Genomic DNA, 20,385 nt, shown 5'->3' on the forward strand with positions numbered 1-20,385 from the left:
CATCCACAGAGTGGAATGGTAGCGGTAATAAAAAAGAATGTATAAGCTTAATGAATGCATACTTCTACAAGATAAAGTTTAAAATGTTCAGTAGAGTTATAAATTGTGCCATACATCTTTTAAAAGTTTTTGATTGTACTTCTTAAACTTCAGGCAAGGAGTACAAGTGCAGGTTTGTTTATGAGTATACTGCATAATATAAGGTTTAGGCATCTAATAATCCCATCATCCAAGCAGTGAACATAGTACCTGATAAATGGTAGTTTTCTAACCTTGTAAAAGATTTTACCTTTTCAAAGTCAAAGAAATAGTATTCTGGTATTTAAAATAAAAAGCCAAAGAATGAAAAAGAACATGTATCTATTTGCTTGACACAGACTATCGCTGGAAAGACAGAAAAGAAAATGGTAGTACTGGTCATATCCAAGGAAAACTTGATGACTTGGAAAAGATACCCTCTTATATTTTCTAAATTTTGTGCTTTGTGAACATACAACTTTCAAAAACTAAAAAACAGGCCAGGTGGGGGCAGGTGCAGTTGCTCACACCTATACTTTCTGCACTTTAGGAGGCCAAGGTGGGAGAAACTCTTGAGGTCAGGAGTTCAAGACCAGCCTGGTCAACATAGCCAGAGTCGGTCTCTAAATAAAAATTAGCAGGTATGGTGGCTAGGAGGCTGGGGCAGGAGGACACCTTGAGCAGACCTGGAAGTTCAGGCTGCAGTGAGCCATAATCACATCATTGCACTCCAGCCTAGGAGACAGAGTGACAGAGTGAGACACCAACTCTTTAAAAAATAAAGTTAAAATTAAATTAATTATTAAAAGTTATAAAGAAAAAGGTCACATATATTGTACGATCCATTTATATGAGATGTCCAACACAGGCAAATCTAGAGAAACAGAGAGCAGATTAGTGGTTTCAGGGGGAGGAGTAACAGACTAACTGCTAATGGGTATGGGATTTCTTTTTGGTGTTTACTTTAAAATGATGAATTTTATGTTATATGAATTATATCTCAATAAAAAGTTTAATAATAAGGAAATCTGAGGCCAGTCATGGTGGCTCATGCCTATAATCCCAGCACTTTGGGAGGCTGAGACAGAATGATCGCTTGAGCCCAGGAGTTTGAGACCAACCTGGAAAACACAGTGAGACTCCACCTCTACAATGGTGTGTACCCAGAGTCCCAGTTACTTGAGCGGCTGAGGTAAGATGATCGCTTGAGCCTGGGGGTGGGGAGGCCAAAACTGCAGTGAGCTGTGATGGTGCCACTGCACTCCAGTCTAGATGACAGAGTGAGACCCTGTCGAAAGAGAAGAGAGGAGAGGAGAGAGGAGAGAAGAGAGGAGAGGAGAGAGGAGAGAAGAGAAGGAAGAGAGAAAGAGAGAGAGGGTGGGGAGACGAGGAGAAAGGATGAGAGATGGGAAGAGGGAGAGAGAGAGGGAGAGGTAGGGTGAGAGACGGGGACAGAGGGCGATAGGGGAACACAGGGGGACAGAGGGGGACGGAGTGATCTGATTGCTAAAATCAACTGATTTGCTAAAATCAACTAAACTGATATGCTAAATTAAAGCTATAGCTATGGCCGGGCACGGTAGCTCACACCTGTAATCCCAGTATTTTGGGAGGCCAAGGTGGGTGGATCACAAGGTCAGGAGATGGAGACCATCCTGGCCAACATGATGAAATCCCATCTCTATTAATAATACAAAAATTAGCTGGGTGTGGTGGCACATGCCTGTAATCCCAGCTACTCGGGAAGCTGAGGCAGGAGAATCCCCTGAACCCGGGAGGCAGTGGTTACAGTGAGCCAAGATCGCTGCACTGCACTCCAGCCTGGAAAGAGAACAAAACATCACCTCAAAAAAAAAAAAAAAGCTATAGCTTTTAGTTTTTATACAAAAAGGAAGATGCTACATCACCATTCCTGTGTAACTGGGTCAATAATCTTAATCAAATTCAGCCACTTATTAGTCTTCTTCATTATAAAGTATTTTATCTTTCATCACAGCTAATGATGTGCAGCAAAAGCATCTAATCTGAATTTTACCTCTTCTTACAAGATTGGTCATATAGCTATACAGCTCCAAAGCTTAAAATAACTGTTAGTCTATAGATATTTTTTAAATCAAGACTTCAAAAACGTTGGCTAGTGTTTCCTATTATGACTAGAGCTAAAAACAGAAATGGACTTCCTACATTAATGAACTAATATCAGGTAAGGTGAGGAACAACAACAAAATCTCTCCTCTCACGTGGAGTTTATTTTTAAAAGACAGATAAAATTTACAGTGATTCTTTTCAAAAGCCCCCAGCTTTTACACATGAAGTTGACTTTTACCTATCATATTGACCGGTTTTCTAAAACTAACACACTTAGGCAATACCTATCGGAGACTGACAAAAAAAACTAAACAGACTCAGAAGTCACAAATAAGGTAAAATATTAAAACTTAAAAAGCTGGCAAGAAATAATACCTCTACAATGTGGTGTAATTCAAACAATGCAAACTCCTAGCTTGTATTTATTCATAAACTTCAAGGTTTCTGTTACAAATCACAAACTTTTTTTTTTTAATAAGTATGCAAAACATCCTTTGTATGTGTCCCAAGTGACCACAACATCCTTAGGAGCATTTAATATGACTAAGGCAGCAAAGAAGTTCATGAAAAAATTTTAGTTATCCCAAACCTATAAATTGCATGAAAAGGTGCAGAATTTCTTAAGCATTATCTTTCTATAGCAGTAAAATTTTGGCTTTCAGATCATTACCGGTAAAACCAAGACAGAGAAATTTTAACCAATGCTTTAAAAATTACCATCTTTTAAAGATTAATCTATGAAATAGTAAAGATGCAACTGACAAAAACCCAGTTTAGTAAAAAATTAGACTGCACTTGAAGTAAATTTTACACTAACTTTATATACACACATTTTCAGTTTTTCTTTTTGCCTAAGCAAGTGCAGGGAAGTCAGATTAACCTTTGTGCACAGGCATCTAATTAAAAAATGTAAAAATGTGCCTGAAGACAGGAAAACAAACTTTCTGACTTATGATTTGTATAAGGACAGTTTTTTTTTTCCACTAATGAAATTAATCTATTAGTTAATGAAAATGCACTGAATCAAAGACCTAATTTATAGCTAAAACCACCTCTATCTTGAGCCATAACAGCTACTGGTTTAAGAATAAGGAATGAAATTCTTATTCTACGTCAATCGGAGCACAGATTCCATTTCACTATAAGCATATGCCTATGTTTTGGAGCAACAGGTGAATTTCCTTTTTTTCTGTGAGATAAATAGTATAAAACATTTTAATTTTCTAATCAAAGGGCAGTCAATTAGGGATATTCAGCATGTTTCAGACAAACCAAGTGCACTCCGAGGTCTAAGACAATCTTAAGCCAACTGCAAAACTCAAATGGACTTTAGAAACGGATAGGCGAGGCCAGGCGCAGTGGGTCACGGTCACACCTGTTATCCCAGCACTTTGGGAGGCCGAGGCGGGTGGAGGTCAAGAGATCGAGACCATCCTGGTCAACATGAAACCCCGTCTCTACTAAAAATACAAAAAATTAGCTGGGCATGGTGGCACATGCCTGTAATCCCAGCTACTCAGGAGGCTGAGGCAGGAGAATTGCCTGAACCCAGGAGGCGGAGGTTGCGGTGAGCTGAGATCGCGCCATTGCACTCCAGGCTGGGTAACAAGAGGGAAACTCCATCTCAAAAAAAAAAAAAAGAAAGAAAAGAAAGGGATAGGCTAGGCCGGAGGAGTGGCTCACACCCATAATCCCAGCACTTTGAGAGGCTGAGGCAGGTGGATCACCTTAAGTCAGGAGTTCAAAACCAGCCTGGCCAACATGGCAAAACTTCTCTCTACTAAAAATACAAAAAATGAGCAGGGCATGATGTTGTGCACCTGTAGGCCCAGCTACTAGGGAGGCTAAGATAGAAGAATCTCTTGAACCCAGGAGGCAGAGGTTGCAGTGAGCAGAGATAGCACCACTGCATTCTAGCCTTGGAGACAGAGTGAGCCTCCATCCTTCCCCCCACCCCCCGCCAAAAAAAAAGTAAAAGAAAAAAAAAGGGTAGGGTACTCATGAAGAAATAAATCTTCTAGCAACATCCTAAAATACTCTGGAAAACTAAAAGCTTTAATGAAAACCACAATTTTGGCACATATATACACATTAACATTCAAAAAATTTCAGTTCAGCTTTTCAACATCAAATATTTTTTATCTAGATAAAACAGCTATAATAAGCCAACAAAATGGAGGAGAAAATTCAGTTAACTCTCTGAAATGTCATACCAGAGGACATACACACACAAAACCTATCACAGAAAACATTTTTAGGTAAGTAATGTGGCAAGTTCCATAAATTGTTACAATTTCAAACTCCCTATTTTAATTATCTTTTCACCAGTGACCTTTTGGGAAATGTTTAACTACTAAAGCAATGACCCTAATACAACTCACAAAATACACTGGTTTCACTAGGTAGTTTCTTAATTCAGTGATTTATGTACTGTGCTCAATCCCCAAAGTTAGTTACACAAAATCAAAATTCCAAGACCATACCATTACTTTACATACACAAATATTCAACTGCTAAGCAACATATTCTGAATGTTTTCCAAGTTTCTATAAACATCTACAACCTTTCATACAATAAATACGTTACTGTATGGCAGACACCAATATCTTAGTATGTTCCTTAAAATAATACTTCACTACAAAAATATAGTCAAGTTAAATTATATTTGTGGGCCAGGTGCAGTGGCTCATGCCTGTAATCCCAGCACTTCGGGAGGCCGAGGCGGGCGAATCACGAGGTAAAGAGATCGAGACCATCCTGGCCAACATAGTGAAACCTCATCTCTACTAAAATATAAAAATTAGCTGGGTGTGGTGGCGCGCATCTGTAGTTCCAGCTACTCGGGAGGCTGAGGCAGAAGAACTGCTTGAACCCGGGAGGCAGAGATTGCAGTGAGCCTAGATCGTGCCACTGCACCCCAGCCTGGCACCTGGCAACAGAGCGAGACTGTCTCAAAAAAAAAAATACATTTGTGAAACTCAAATTTCAAGAGAGCTGGTTCACTCAGATTTCAGTATTTACCAACAAACACTGGGTCAAGAAATTTTAAGTATCTTAAAAAATAAAATGTGGATATGATCAAAAAATGACAACAAATAAGCAAAGACAATAAAATAGACTATTAATACTTTCTTAATAGCTCTTAACCATCATTTGCTTATTTTTACTAACTTACTAAATGGTACTTGCCATTTATTAAGAAGCACTCAGTTTGGAACAGACAATATCCTGGGCATTTTATCGTCACAACCTTACAGGTCAAATGTCAAAATATTATCTGAAACACTTTTAGGTTTTAAGGCACAGAACTGCACCCGCCTAAGAGAGTACTGACCTCTTCTCTTCCCAGATACCATTTGTTACTGCTGGCCTCAGGATTATTTTCTATTCCTAGGAATGTACCCTTAACTAACTACAACTCAGGGACAGCAAACTAACAGGTCCCTAGCGGCTGGATAAGCAGAATTTAAAGAACTTTTAAGGCAGAAACGGGCAGCAGTCAAACTTGAAGTAAGTATGCCAAGGTACCCAGGGCACTGAAATTTCCTCAAGTCCTCAGCCTGTGTGTTCTGTTAAGTGGACTCAACCCACTTAACCCACACAAACGCTAGAAAACACAACCGTAGGTGGAAGAAACACTAGAGCAGTTCCAATACGAAGGAAAGTAAAAGACTCTCACTGCCTTCCCCGAGAGAAGCAGTCGCCGTCGACTATTAATGACCCACAATCGCTGTATTTCAACTGCAAAGGACAGCAGCCAAGAACCACGTGAAAAAATGCCGCAAGGAAAGCTCTTCCGGGGAAGAGGAGTCCCGAAAGATCACGTGCAGCCGGCTGGAACCCGAAGATCGCGCTGCGGAACCCAGCCGCATTCTGTTACCTTGGAGACTACAGAATCAGTCACCAGACCCTCCCCGGTCAACCCCCTTCCCAGCAGCCGTCACGCCGCCCCCAGGCACTTTCCTTGCAGCCTAGCCGCGGCGTCGTGCCCAAAAAGAACGAACAGAGCAAGCAGTTAACAGGGGACTTAGCTGCATAAGCCTGGCAAGCTCTACAACAACCCGTGTGCTGGTGGGCTCGAGACTTCTCATGACCCACGTGTTTGCTCCGGCGAGGCAAACCTTGGGAAAGTTATCTTCCCTCTAAAAGAGTGCACTCTGGTTTCTCATGTTGGTCTGCCATCAGTAACCTCCTTTCAGACCTCATTTACCCGTTCCTGCTTCCACCCCAGCCAGAGGAAGAAGGCATTCCCAGGGTTCGAAAGGCCAGGCAAAAATCTGCACAGCAAGACATTACCACTTTGCACTCTCGACCCAGTCTGAAATGATCCCTAGTTTCTCCTTATTCCTCGGACACACAGAGTCCTCAACTTTGGCTGCCGGTGCTTCGTGAAGAGCGCGCGGGGGCGGGGGGGAGCTGTTAATGTCTCCGACACCTAGCCCTGAGGGCAGAGACCTACTTGAACATTTAACAGAAACGGGAAACCCCAAAATCAGAACTAGGCAAAGGCTGCCCCACAGAAGGAAAAAGAAAATAACACCTGCTCTCCCACCTGTTTTCCCCTCCCTCATTTCTACACTTACACAACACCGGTCCTTTGTTTACCAAGTCCCCACTCCTACAGCTCACTTCCTCGCCCTCCTTTATTAAACTTGCCGTCCTGCCTCAAACAATTTGGCCGGAAATTACTTGTTAGAAGACACGTTTACACAGGTGTCAAAACGCTGCGCCCAGTTCCGCAGAAAAGCGACGCCAGCACCGTTTCCCTTGCAGTTCTAGAAGCACGAGACCTAGGCTCTAAACTGCAAAGCACGTAAGCATGGCTCTTGACCTAGAGCCCGGCGCCGGGCTAGAAGTCGTCACGCAGACGTACCACGCGGAGCGGCACCCCACGCACGCGAAGGCAGGGCCGAGTCATGGGCGCTTCTCACCCCTCCCGCCTCGTGGCCGCTCTCTCTGGCGTCGATGTTCCTTCCCACTTAGGTAGCTGAGCGACGCGGAAGTGAGGCCGGGGACGCGCGCGAGGTGACATGCGCAGCTTCGCTCAGGGGACCATAGGCGCGCGCCAAAGGCGGCCCCGCGCAAGGCCCGGCCTGGCGAGGGCGTGCGAAGCTCTCTCAGCGGAACGTTTCTCACGCCGTTCAAATACACAAGAGCTTCAAACTCTCGAAAAACTCCAATCGGGCCATTACTAAGCGATGCCCTCCACCCAGGCCTGAGAGTTACCGTGCGGGGCGTGGCCGGCCTCACCAGGAGTCCTTCACATCCCGCTGGGGGCGGGTTATTCTGTTCGGTTCGCACACCGTGTGTCCGCTCCAGCTGAAGAGCCTGCGCGCGCGCACCGGACGTCCACGTCACCGCGCACGCGCTCCTACCCGAGCGGAGCCCGCCGCGCAGGCGCAAAAAGAGACGCGAGCAGCACCTCCCTGACCCCTCCCCCAACACCGGGAGTCCAAACGGCCCCAGAGCAGCAGCAAGACCCTTGGGACCCGCCCCTAGTGTGGAAGCCGCTGCTTTTCCGGGTCCCAGGAACCCAGAAAAGCCTACTGAAGCTTCTAGAATCAAGAAAGGCGAGGCAGAAGGGAGGCAGCTAGATTCCTCAGGCTTGCACACGAAGCCTTCGTGGAAACTGTGAAACCACTGCCCGCCAGGCCTTTCTCAACTGTGCCTTTCACCCTTTCCCTAGGGCTCCTCGCCGGCCCCGCCCCGGCCGCGCCCAGCCCCACCCACACGGGGCTCCGCAGACCCCCAGCCTCCACAAGCCCGTCAAATGAATTCGAGGTCTTCCTCCCCAGAGTGCCGGGGCTTGGACAGCCGCAGAGCATTGGGAAACCTTGAAGCAACGACCTTGAGAGACGGATGGTCGAGTTTACAACATCCACATCCGAAGACGACTAGGAAAAATGGGGAGGAGACCGAAAGACTCAGTGCGCAGTTGGAAAGCGAAGAGTTGCCACTAAATTGCCTGATATAAAGATGAAATACATCTTGATAAACAGGGAAACAAGAAACTTGCAGGAGTGTGTTATCTGAGCTTTAGTGCCTTGATCCTGTGCATTCAATTTTTGTTTCTTGAAGACATTTAAGCTATGAGGTGCAAAGAAAATATTACTGAATAGCTTATGTTTCAGGCAGTGGCTGAACTAAATCAATGGACAGTATTTCTCCTAACCTTCAGAAATTAGTTATCTTTCTCCTTCTCTACTCACCAGCTGTTCTTTCTTCTGTGCTGCTTACACACCAGTAAAAAGGAAGATAGTTTAAAGAGAGATAAAAGAGGCAAAAAAGGAGTAAGGAATAGGAGAGCAGAATGCGCGGTCCATGATCCAAAACTGCTTTCTTTCACTGTCTTCTAAGAATTAGCAAGCACTGAGAACCTACGACATGATAGGCTAGGTGACTTAATACAAAACACTATGGAAAAGAATGAGGAGACTAAGAGGAAGGAATCAACAGGAGAAGCTTTATCCAACACTACTGATCTGACCTACTTTTTACTTAGAAAGGACCTTATTTCTCTACACTTTGCTCTTCCTGAGGAGACAGACAACATGGACAGAAACTGCTGGAATAGTCTGAACTAGAAAACGTATAGGCTGTTTTACAGACTTCTGAAGGCATTCTGAACCCCCCAATTCAGGCACCGTCAGCAAGAGCATTCAAGATCCTAGGCAAAATTGAAATATAACAGTTTAACACCTTCCTCCTCTTCCCTGACCCTAAGAACCATTCCTACAAGCTGCCCTGTAAAAATCTCCCACCTCACCAAGAATGCCTTCTGCTTAAGGATCTAAGGTTTCCTCATAAAAAAAACTTCCATTTTCTGGGTAAGAAATAAAAAGTTATGTTGATTTAGCATTAAAACGGCTGGGCGCGGTGGCTCACGCCTGCAATCCCAGCACTTTGGGAGGCCAAGGTGGGTCAAAAGGTAAGGAGTTCAAGACCAGCCTGGCCAAAATGCTGAAACCCCATCTCTACTAAAAATACAAAAAAACACTAGCTGGGCGTGGTGGCACGCACCTGTAGTCCCAGCTACTCGGGAGGCTAAGGCAGGAGAATTGCTTGAACCCAGGAGACAGAGGTTGCAGTGAGCCGAGACTGTACCACTGCACTCCAGCCTGAGCAATAGAGGGAAACTCTGTCTCAAAAATTAAAAAAAAAAAAAAAAAAAAATCGAACTTCTAGCCGGGCATGGTGGCTCACGCCTGTAATCCCAGTACTTTGGAAGGCCAAGGCTGGCCGATCACAAGGTCAAGAGATTGAGACTATCCTGCCCAACATGGTGAAACCCCATCTCTACTAAAAATACAAAAATTAGCTGGGCATGGTGGCACGCGCCTGTAGTCCCAACTACTCGGGAGGCTGCGGCAGGAGTACTCTTGAACCTGGGAGACAGAGGTTGCAGTGAGCTGAGATCGTGCCACTACACTCCAGCCTGGCGACCAAGCGAGACTCTGTCTCAAAAAAAAAAGGCATTAAAACAACTGATCCTAAGGTGTGAATGACTGGTTAACAACCATGCATCCCCAAAGAGACAAGTTAACCCAAATGATCTCCAATTGGGGGATCTGCTAGGACAACTCGTGGGGAAGACGGGGAATGGAGATTCTCTTTTGGTACTCTTTCCCTACACCAGGCAAACATATTACTAAATACTTTAAAAAAAAAAATGCAGAACTTTCAAGATTCAGTACTAAATATCCCAGTGGGAGAAGAAAACTATCCATAGTTTTTCAAAGTGGAGTCTGCCTAACCTAGAAAGGTCAGGAGATGTCAAGAATCCAAGGGTCCTATGAGATCTTGTGTTGTTTTTATATGCTGTTCTAAGAATACCACCACATGGATTTCAGGGATCCAGTTTGGGTTTACCATCATGCAGGTACCAAGTAACCACTTGTTTTTCGTTTTTCTTTTTTATTTGCTTCAAGTAACCACTTAAATGGTTACATTCAACTTTTAATGCAGTAGTCTCATACTGAAGTTCTTAGTTGCATACTTTGGATAATGTAAGAAATTTCCTCCTTTAAAAGGCATCCATGTATAACCCAAGGTTTTAAGATGCCAAGCTAACTGCTAAAGTGATGCTCCTAAGTTCCACCTTTTTCAGTTATCATAGCTCAACTTATTGGCACAGCCTAACACAAAAGTCTTTGCCTTGATTTTCCTAAGCTGAACGTTCAAGGGGATTTTTCTGAATATTAAGGGAAAAGAAAAAAAAAACTATAGAGAATGCATGCCATTTAACAATCTGGCCTAGAATGTACACAGTTTTGATCCCAGGTTGTCCTATAAACACACAGGCACTATCCCATTTATATACACACTTTCCCTAATCAGCAAATATCTGAGTGCCTTCTATATGCTGAGGATAGAGCAAAGATTGGCACCTCGTGCACTTTTCAGATGTCTATAGCAGAACCCCAAAGATTGGCACAACTTAATTAACAGACTCCACCAAGACAAACCTCCTAATCCAATCTATTCAGATCCAATCCTTTCAGTTCTGATTTCTAAAACATCCTCTCTCAACTGACCAAAAAAAAGACCTCACTCTTCAGATAAAACCACTACCATGAATAAACTCCTGGACTAGGTAGGGCCTCATTTAAAATATCAGAATGATAAAGAACATTCATCAAATAAAGGCTACATACAGACCAAGTTTCAAAAGATGCTTGCTTTTGTTTTTACAAAAGTCCTTCATCCGGACGCGCGGTGGCTCACACCTGTAATCCCAACACTTTGGGAGGCCAAGGTGGGCAGATCACTTGAGGTCAAGAGTTCAAGATCAGCCTGGCCAACACAGACATCTCCACTAAAAATACAAAACTCAGCCGGGGATGGTGGCATGTGCCTGTATTCCCAGCTACTCAGGAGGCTGAGGCACCAGAATTGTTTGAATCCAGGAGGCGGAGGTTGCAGTGAGCTGACATCCCACCACTGTACTCCAGCCTGGGTGAAAGAGCAAGATTCTGTCTCAAAAAAAAAAAGTAAACTAAAAAATAAAGTATATGGGAGGATGTACATGGGTTATATGCAAATACTATGCCATCATATAGAAGAGACTTGAGCATCTGAGAATCTGGGTATCCTGTGGGGGGATCTTGGAACCAATCCCCCACAGATACTGAGGGAAAACTATTACCCAGAAAATCAACAAAAACAGCAGATTCTTAGAACAAATTGGAAAAAATGTTGTAATACCATCTGGTAATGGAAGCAACAAGTTGTAATGGAGACTACCATCTGTTACATATTCATCTACAAGGAAAAAACACCAAGTATATTAAAGAAAGGACAGTTTAGTAACAGTGAATTTGTTTTACTAAATTCTAAAGGAAAATGTCAGTCAGGCACAGTGGCTCACACCTGCAATCCCAGTACTTTGGGATGACAAAGTGGGAGGATCATTTGAGCTCAAGAGTTTGAGACCAGCCTGGGTACCATAGTGAGACTCCATTTTTATTTAAAATATGGCACAATGGCTCATGCCTGTAATCCCAGCACTTTGGGAGGTTGAAACATGAGGACTGATTGTGCTCAGGAGTTCGAGACCAGCCTGGGCAACATAACGACTTCCCATCTTTATTTAAAATAATAATAATAAATTAATTAGCTGGGTATGGTGGTGCATACCTGCAGTCCCAGCTCAAGAGGCTGAGGTAGGAAGATAGTTTGAGCCAGGACTTTGAGCCCACAGTGAGTTATGATGGCACCACTGCATACTGGGTGACAGAGTGAGACCCTGTCTCAAAAAAATAACAAAGGAAAAATGTCAGAAAACAATAAAACAACTGAAGTTCAGAAAGATTCAGAAGGATTATGAATCAAAACATAAAAGGTCTAAAAGAAACATAGTAAAAGTTTTAAACATAATATTAACCCCTTAGAAGAATCATCTTATCTAGGAAAGCTTTAGGAAGAACAAGTTTACCTAACTAAGCCAAGGGCTACACAGAGATTTAAAATACACGAGAAGGGTATAAAAACAGAAACTAGAGTTATTAGCCAAAGAAGAGGGGATAGATCAAGTAAACTGCAAAGCTGGAATTAGGCAAAAATCAAGACGCCTATGAGAAAAAAATATACTGGAAAATTTTTTGTAAACGCATATGAAAGCAGCCATCCTTATTTTACATGAAGGGCAATACTGCCTCAAAGAAAAGAGCTATGGTGGTCATTATAGGAATTCCCCAACTATTAGACATCACAGACCAGAAAAATATCCCAAAAAAGTATTGAGGACCATCGTAAGGTGAACAAAATTTATCTTACAAAACATACATTATCGGCTGGGCACAGTGGCTCATGCCTATAATCCCTTTGGGAGGCCAAGGGCCACCTGGATCACCTGAGGAATGGAGTTCGAGACCAGCCTGACCAACATGGAGAAACCTCATCTCTACTAAAAATACAAAATCAACTGGGCATGGTACCACATGCCTGTAATCCCAGCTACTCAAGAGGCTGAAGCAGAAGAATCACTTGAACTCAGGAGGCAGAGGTTGCAGTGAGCTGAGATTGTGCCACAGCACTCCAGCCCGGGCAACAATAGCGAAACTCCATCTCAAAAAAAAAAAAAATATCCATCATCTATTATTACTATGATTCCTTTAAAAAAAAAAAGATCACTTTAAGATTAAAAACAACTAGAAAGAACATCTCATAATAGTCTTATTTTTAATACATTTAGATAGATAAAAAATTCACTACATTGGTCCTTTTGCTGTGATGTATCACTGAAAACTTCTTTACAGACAGGTATTTATTTATTTATTTTATTTGCTTGCTTGCTTGCCTGCAGAGACGGGGCTTCACTATGTTGGCCAAGCTAGTCTCGAACTCCTGACCTTGTGATCTGCCCACCTCAGCCTCCCAAAGTGCTGGGATTACAGGCGTGAGCCACTGCACCCAGCCTAAAAGGACAGGTATTTTAAAATGACTGATCGGCCATACAGGAGCCTCCCTAGATAGCTAAGATTTGGTGTTCATAGAAAAAAACAATATACAACAGGACTGGGATTGGGTATAATAAGTCACTTGGCCAAGAGGTCAAGAGTCAGCTTCTCATCAGTAACAATACAGAAGAAGAGGATGTTGGCCAAGAGACATCTCAGTTAAGAACAAAGGACAGCCACAAGATTAGGAAACTACTTTGGGAATGGGCGTGGGGGGGGTGGGGAGGTGGGCTGGGAACATGGAAAACCGGAAAGCCTTTACTCTGGGGCAAGATCCTGCAACTTTGGTAAACAGTACAGAACAGTGTAGTAAAACCAAGGTCAGACAGAGTGAACCACCTACCCGATTACCACATACCTAGGAAAAACTGTGGAACACATGGTGGCAAAGGAAGAGGCAGGTTAAGTTACACTTAGTTTAAACTAGGCTTCAGGCATATCACATACATGAGGGGAAAAGGTGGGGGAAACTTGTTTTATTTGAAAAGTAAATCAAATGGAATTTTTTTTTTTAAGAGACGGGGTCTCACTCTGTCACCCAGGCTAGAATGCAGTGGTGTGATCATGACTCAATGCAGCTTCAGCCTCCTAGGCTCATGTGATGTTCCTTTCTTAGCCTCCTGAGTAGCTGGTATTAACAGGCCATACCACCACGCCTGACTAATTTTTTTTTGTTTAATGTAGAGATGGGGTCTTGCTATGTCAGATTTTACATATTCCTTCAAAATAAACACTGTAAAAATATTTTATAATCTTGACCTTTACTAAAATTGTTAGCTGTGATGTAACCACTGGAGGGCAGGGGAACACCTGGGGTTTTTCGGGTTTTTTTTGGTAGGTTCTTTTGTTTTTTTGTTTTTTTGAGACAAAAGTCTCGCTCTGTCGCCCAAGCTGGAGCACAATGGCACAATCTTGGCTCACTGCAACCTCCACCTCCCAGATTCAAGCAGTTCTCCTGCCTCAGCCTCCTGAGTAGCTGGGATTACAGGTGCCAGCACCATGCCCAGCTAATTTTTTTGTATATTTAGTAGAGAAAGGATTTCACCATCTTGGTCAGGTAATCCTGACCTCAGGGGATCCACCCGCCTCAGCCTCCCAACATGCTGGGATTACAGGTGTGAGCCAGAGAAGGGATTTCACCATCTTGGTCAGGTGATCCTGACCTCAGGGGATCCACCCGCCTCAGCCTCCCAAAGTGCTGGGATTACAGGTGTGAGCCACTGCGCCCAGCTACACCTGTTTTAAAAAGAGGAAAAGGCTGTATGGAAATAGAGAACATGAAGATTATTCAAGCAACTTGAATGCAGTACAAATTATAAGTATACAGATTACAAACTGTAGAGATTATACAGAGGCAATATTTTTCATCATGATTACTTCCACTCTACATTCTTGGGGTTATCTATCCTTATTAGCATAAGTAAATAAGGCTACAATGAGTTAAATATTTATTAAGTATCAACTATGTGCTAAGCCCTAAAACTGGGGAAAATGAATAAATAAAAACAATTCCCCTCAAAAAGCTCAACTCTGATTGACAAGACAGAATAACCATATTGCAAAACTGTAGTTGGTAGTGTGGAAAAAGCCTCTGGGAATACTAAAGGAACATACAAAACCTACAAAGGGTATAAAGTCCCAGCCTCCAGAACTGTGAGCCAAATAAACTTCTATTGTTTATAAACTACGTACTCTGTGGTGTCCTGTTATAGAAGCAGAAAATGGACTAAGACCACATGAAAATAACCTAGGTTACTTAGAAATGGGCTTGGACAGTTAAAAAATATTCATCCTACCTGGAGTTAGTATCAGAAAAAAAAAAACTATTCATCCAATCTCCAAGTCCATGATGCTCATGATGTACATTTACTCTTTTGAACATTTAGACCCCTACTCTGCACTATCAAATATTTTTATAAGAGGTATGCAAAAGAAAAATTATAGGGCCAGGTACAGTGGCTCACACCTGTAATCTCAGCACTTTAGGAGGCTGCAACAGACAGATCACTTGAGGTCAGGAGTTTGAGACCAGCCTGGCCAACAGAGTGAAACCCTGTCTCTACTAAAAATACAAAAATTGGACAGGCATGGTGGCGCACACCTGTAATTCCATCTGCTCGGGAGGCTCAGGCACATGAATTGCTTGAACCAGGGAGGCGGAGTAGAGTAAAATATTTCAGAGGGTTATGGTCAGGATAGACATTTGCAGGACAACTGGTGAAAAAAGAATCTAGGAGAAAGGAAGAGAAGAGTAGTCATAAAAATAAGAAATAAATACTTGAGAGTAGTATTACAGAAGCTAAGGAGGGAGAATGTCTTAAAGAACAAGGAAGCAGCAAGGCCTCATAACCAAGGAGTCAAGGATTTAAAAACAGAAAAATGTATTCCAGGAACTACAGAGTTTCATAAGTGGAGTAGTGCAATAGAATATTCACATATGCAAGGCGAGGAAGTAAAATGAGTATCAGGGTCTAGTGCTCAGGACAGAGAATCATACTGAAGAAAATCAATGTATTTCAAACTATAAAAGTGGATGCAGTTGGGCTGGGCAACGTGGCTCACACCTGTAACCCCAGCACTTTGGAAGGCCAAGGCAGGTGGATCACCTGAGGTCAGGAGTTTGAGACCAGTCTGACCAACATGGAGAAACTGTTTCTACTAAAAAAAAAAAAAAAAAATACAAAATTGGCCAGGCGTGGTGGTGCATGACTATAATCCCAGCTACTCAGGAGGCCGAGGCAGGAGAATTGCTTGAACCCGGGATATAGAGGTTGCCGTGAGCCTAGACCACACCATTGCACTCCAGCCTGGACAACAAGAGTGAAATTCAATCTCAACATAAAAGAAAAAAGAAAGCAAGTGCAATTTTCAGGTGTAGCACATAGACAGGTGGAGCTCATAGACAGGTGGAGCTCTGATCTGGAATCTACAAATGAGCTTGCAAGCAAATGTCCTATGAAACTCCTAAAATTATGAACAGAAGTTTGTCTAAGATACAACAAGCAATTTTTGACAAAGGGCCAATAAATTTTATCAAATTTTCCAAGGGGTGTATGACCCAACAAAAGGTAAAGAACCACAGAAGCTGAATGAGAAGAGAGAGCCAAGCTAAAAATAGCACTGGAGAACATCAATATATAAAAGAAACCTGAAGCTTATCCAATGGAAATAACAAATCTGAAGAAATTGTACATGGAAGAGAGCCAGTCTGCATGGATTCCAGACATTTCTTACTTGATATTATGTATGCTATATAAATATTTATTTAACTTTTCTAACTGTGACTCAGTGAAAAATACATTGCTAACCAATGTACACATACAGGTTACTGAAATAATTTTCCAGTAACCTGGAATCACACAAATATAGATCCTCATCAATTTACAGTGGGGTACTATCTCAATTAATCCATCAAAATTGAAACTACCATTAAGTCAAAAATGCATTTTTTTTTTTGAGATGGAGTCTCACTTTATTGCCCAGGCTGTAGTGCAGTGGTGCGATCTCAGCTTCCCGAAACCTCCGCCTCCTGGATTCAAGCAATTCCCCCTTCGGTGGCTCATGCCTGTAATCCCAGCACTTTGGGAGGCCGAAATGGGCAGATCACTTGAGGCCAGAAATTAGAGACCAACCTGGCTAACATGGCAAAACCCCCTCTCTACTAAAAATACAAATATCAGCCAGGCATGGAGGGTACACGCCTGTTATCCCAACTACTGGGAAGCCTGAGGCATGAGAATCGCTTGAACTTGGGAGGCGGAAGTTGCTGTGAACCGAGATCGTGCCATTGCACGATCCAAGCCTGGGTGATGGAATGAGACTCCATCTCAAAAAAAAAAATAGAAAAATAGAAAAAAATTAGTAATAAATATTAATAAACAAAATGAAGTGGAATATTTCCTTACAGGTAAATGCCACCGAAACAAAAACTACAAATTAGAATGCAACCAAAGTAAGGTTCTGAATATCACTTCTATTAACCAAGCAAGGAAAGTCACTTAGCAATGGTAAGTTAACTAAATCTTGTCTGACTATAGCTGCCAAAGAATTGTATCCAGAGAAAATAAACTTGTTCAGTTTATTTTCTGAAGCAATTATGGAGCTTAGCAGAGAGAAAACTTTACTGCAATCTTTTTTTTTTTTTTTGGAGACAAAGTCTCGCTCTGTTGCCCAGGCTGATGTGCACTGGCACAATCTCAGCTCACTGCAACCTCTACTTCCCAGGTTGAAGCGGCTGTCCTGCCTCAGCCTTCTTAGTAGCTGGGATTACAGGCACCTACCATCACGCCCAGCTAACTTTTGTATTTTTAGTAGAGACGGGGTTTTACCACGTTGGTCAGGCTGGTCTTGAACTCCTGACCTCGTGATCCACCTGCCTCAGCCTTCCAAAGTGCTGGGATTACAGGTGTGAGCCACTGCACCCAGACTTATTGCAATTTTTTAAACTCAGGGTGAGCTGAAATTTTTCTGAATGAGACCACCTTCACCCACTATTAATTGAATACTAAATGGCTTTGGAAATTAGCATTTCTGACAGACTTCATCATGTGTCTCTATGAATTCAACCTAGTCAAATAGCAAAACAGTGATTATATGCAGAACTTATGCTGCAACAAAGTCATTTCATTTAAAACCAACGCTGCTTGAACCACAGTAATGTCAAGGTGCATACATCGCCTGTGCTGTCAACAGTTAAAACAATATGAGAGACGTCCGTTCCCATACAAAGTTGTAGTGAATATAGCTTCCAAGTTTAGCATTTTACAGTTCCAGCAGCATTTTTCAGAACTTGATGCAAATGAAAAGGGAATTTCTCCATTTCAAAATATACTTGTGCAATTGAGGAGCTTCCACCTAGCCTTAAATTTAAAGTAATTACTCTTCAATTAATGTTTTAAAAATCAGAAGAATCTAACAATTATTTTCCTTTTTTTTTTGAGACAGAGTCTCACTCTGTTGCCCAGGCTGGAGTGTAGGGGCACAATCTTAGCTCACTGCAACCTCCACCTCCCAGGTTCAAGACATTCTCCTTGCTCAGACTCCTGAGTAGCTGAGATTACAGATATACACCACCACGCCTGGCTAATTTTTGTATTTTTAGTAGAGAGACAGTGTTGCCCAGGCTGGTTGAGAGCTCCACCCAAGTGATCTGTGCGTTGGCCTCCCTAAGTGCTGAGATTACAGGCGTGAGCCACTGCACCAGCCCTAACACAATTCTTAAAATGCCTTCCAAGAGATTAACAGACTCAATTAGAAACACATGCTTGTGAACTGGTATCAGTAACTGGCAGGACTGGTCTGTGAAAAATGACATTTTCAAAGATTACATGAAACTGCATACAGATAACAGATGAACATTTGCAACTGATTTTAAGGCTAAGCAACATTTACTTTGAACCTCAATTAATCAAATTTTGTTATCCTCCCCAAAAAAGAATTCCATTCTTCTCATCTGCAGACATGTATTACCAAAATGAAAAAGTACTAAAAAATTAAATTTTCTATCTTCATCAATACAAAATTTGTGGAAATTTGGTTTTTCTTTTAATATATATGTACCTAATATCCTATTATGTACCTAATAATATCCTATTTTACCTCTTGAACCACTAAGCCTGAAATATTTACTATGTGGCCCTCTATAGAAAAAATTTGCAAACACCAGGGTTAAAGTATTATCTCTAACTGATTACTTATACAACAATGGATATTAGTTAACTTCTCTAGGTGTTTCTTTCCACATTTATAAAATAAGGGAGACTGAAGACAACCTCTATGGTGTAATATGCCAACTTTAATATTCCACAAATAACACACATTTTATCTTCACTTGAATGGTAATATGTTTTCCTCTTTTTTTGAGACAGAGTCCTCTCAGGCTGGCTGGAGGGCAATGGCACAGTCTTGGCTCACTGCAACCTCCGCCTCCCAGGTTTCAAGTGATTCTTGTGCCTCAGCCTCCCAAATAGCTGGGATTACAGGTGCGTGACCACCACACCTGGCTAATATTTAGTATTTTTAATAGAGACAGAGTTTCACCATGTTGACCAGGCTGGTCTTGAACTCCTGGACTCAAGTGATCTTCCAACCTCGACCTCCCAAAGTGCTGGTATTACAGGTGTGAGCCACTGCCCCTTCTTCTTTTATTTATTTATTTATTTTTTTTTTTTTTTGCATAGATGGAGTCTTGCTACGTTGCTCAGGCTGGTCTCAAACCACTGACTTCAAGCAATCCTCTCACCTCTGCCTCTCAAAGTACTGAGATTACATGCATATCCATCCACTCACTGTATCTGGCCTGTATAGTAATACTTTGAATGGGATGTTAGGACAGTATATAAAGTATGAAGAAATACCTCATTATGTAAAATATGAAGTACTTTATTAATTTCATAGAAGATGAAAAAATGGTATTGGGACAACTGGATACAAATACAGAAGAATTAAGTTGGTTCAGCAAAACATTGCCTCAAAAAAATAAAAGAATTATGTTGAACCATCTACCTCAAACCATATCAAAGATCTAAATGTAAGTACTGAAATTACAAAACTTTTAGGAAAAAAAAAGGGAGGGTCATTTACAACCTTGTTTTTAGCAATGATTTCTTAAGTATGACATAAAAAGCACAGGTAACAGATGATAAAAAAAGATAAACTGGACGTCATCAAATTAAAACCTTTTGTATATTATTCACTATTAAGATAGTAAAAAGGCAATGTATAGAAAAGGAGAAATAATTTCAAACCATCTATCTGATAATGGACTAGTATTCAGAATATAAAAAGAACTCCTACAACTCAACAACAAAAATCACTTTAAAAATTAGAGCCAGGCACCATGGTGCTCACACCTGTAATCCCAGAACTTTGCAAGGCCGAGGCAGGAAGTTGGCTAGAGCACAGTTCAAGACCAGCACCAGCAACACAGCAAGACCTTGTCTCTACAAAACATAAAAAATAATTAGCCGGGTGTGGTGGCACATGCCTGTAGTTGGAAGGCTGAGGTAAGAGATCACTTGAGCCTGACAGGATAAGGCTGCAGTGAGCCCTGATCATGTCACTGCACTCCAGCCTGGGCAACAGAGGAGGACCCTGTCTCAAGAAAAAAAATAGGCCGGGTGCAGTGGCTCATGCCTATAATCCAAGCACTTTGGGAAGCTGAGGCAAGTGGACCACCTGAGGTCAGGACTTTGAGACCAGCTTGGCCAACATGCAGAAACTTTGTCTTTACTAAAAATACAAAAAAAAAATGGCCAGGCACAGTGGCTCACACCTGTAATCCCAGCACTTTAGGAGGCTGAGGCAGGCAGATCATGAGGTT

At 42.1% G+C, this 20,385-nt stretch overlaps 1 protein-coding gene across 50 annotated transcripts in view; it reads right to left on the reverse strand.

Annotated features, from left to right (window-relative positions):
• The window catches only part of MGA (MAX dimerization protein MGA), a 155,337-nt gene that overhangs the window by 103,115 nt on the left and 31,837 nt on the right, over positions 1-20,385 (reverse strand). For 27 of the 50 annotated variants that reach the window (XR_013521013.1, XR_013521014.1, XM_078334308.1 and 24 more), the window contains exon 1: positions 7,333-7,446. The exons of 17 other annotated variants lie outside the window; for them this stretch is intronic. The gene's annotated coding sequence lies outside the window, so the exon portion shown is untranslated. Of the gene's footprint in view, positions 1-6,979; positions 7,447-20,385 lie in introns of those variants that run through there. 6 more of the 50 variants (XM_035259748.3, XM_078334293.1, XM_078334280.1 and 3 more) reach the window with 2 other exon arrangements.

The sequence above is a fragment of the Callithrix jacchus genome, chromosome 8, assembly GCF_049354715.1.
Source record: "Callithrix jacchus isolate 240 chromosome 8, calJac240_pri, whole genome shotgun sequence".
Lineage (NCBI taxonomy): Eukaryota > Metazoa > Chordata > Mammalia > Primates > Cebidae > Callithrix > Callithrix jacchus.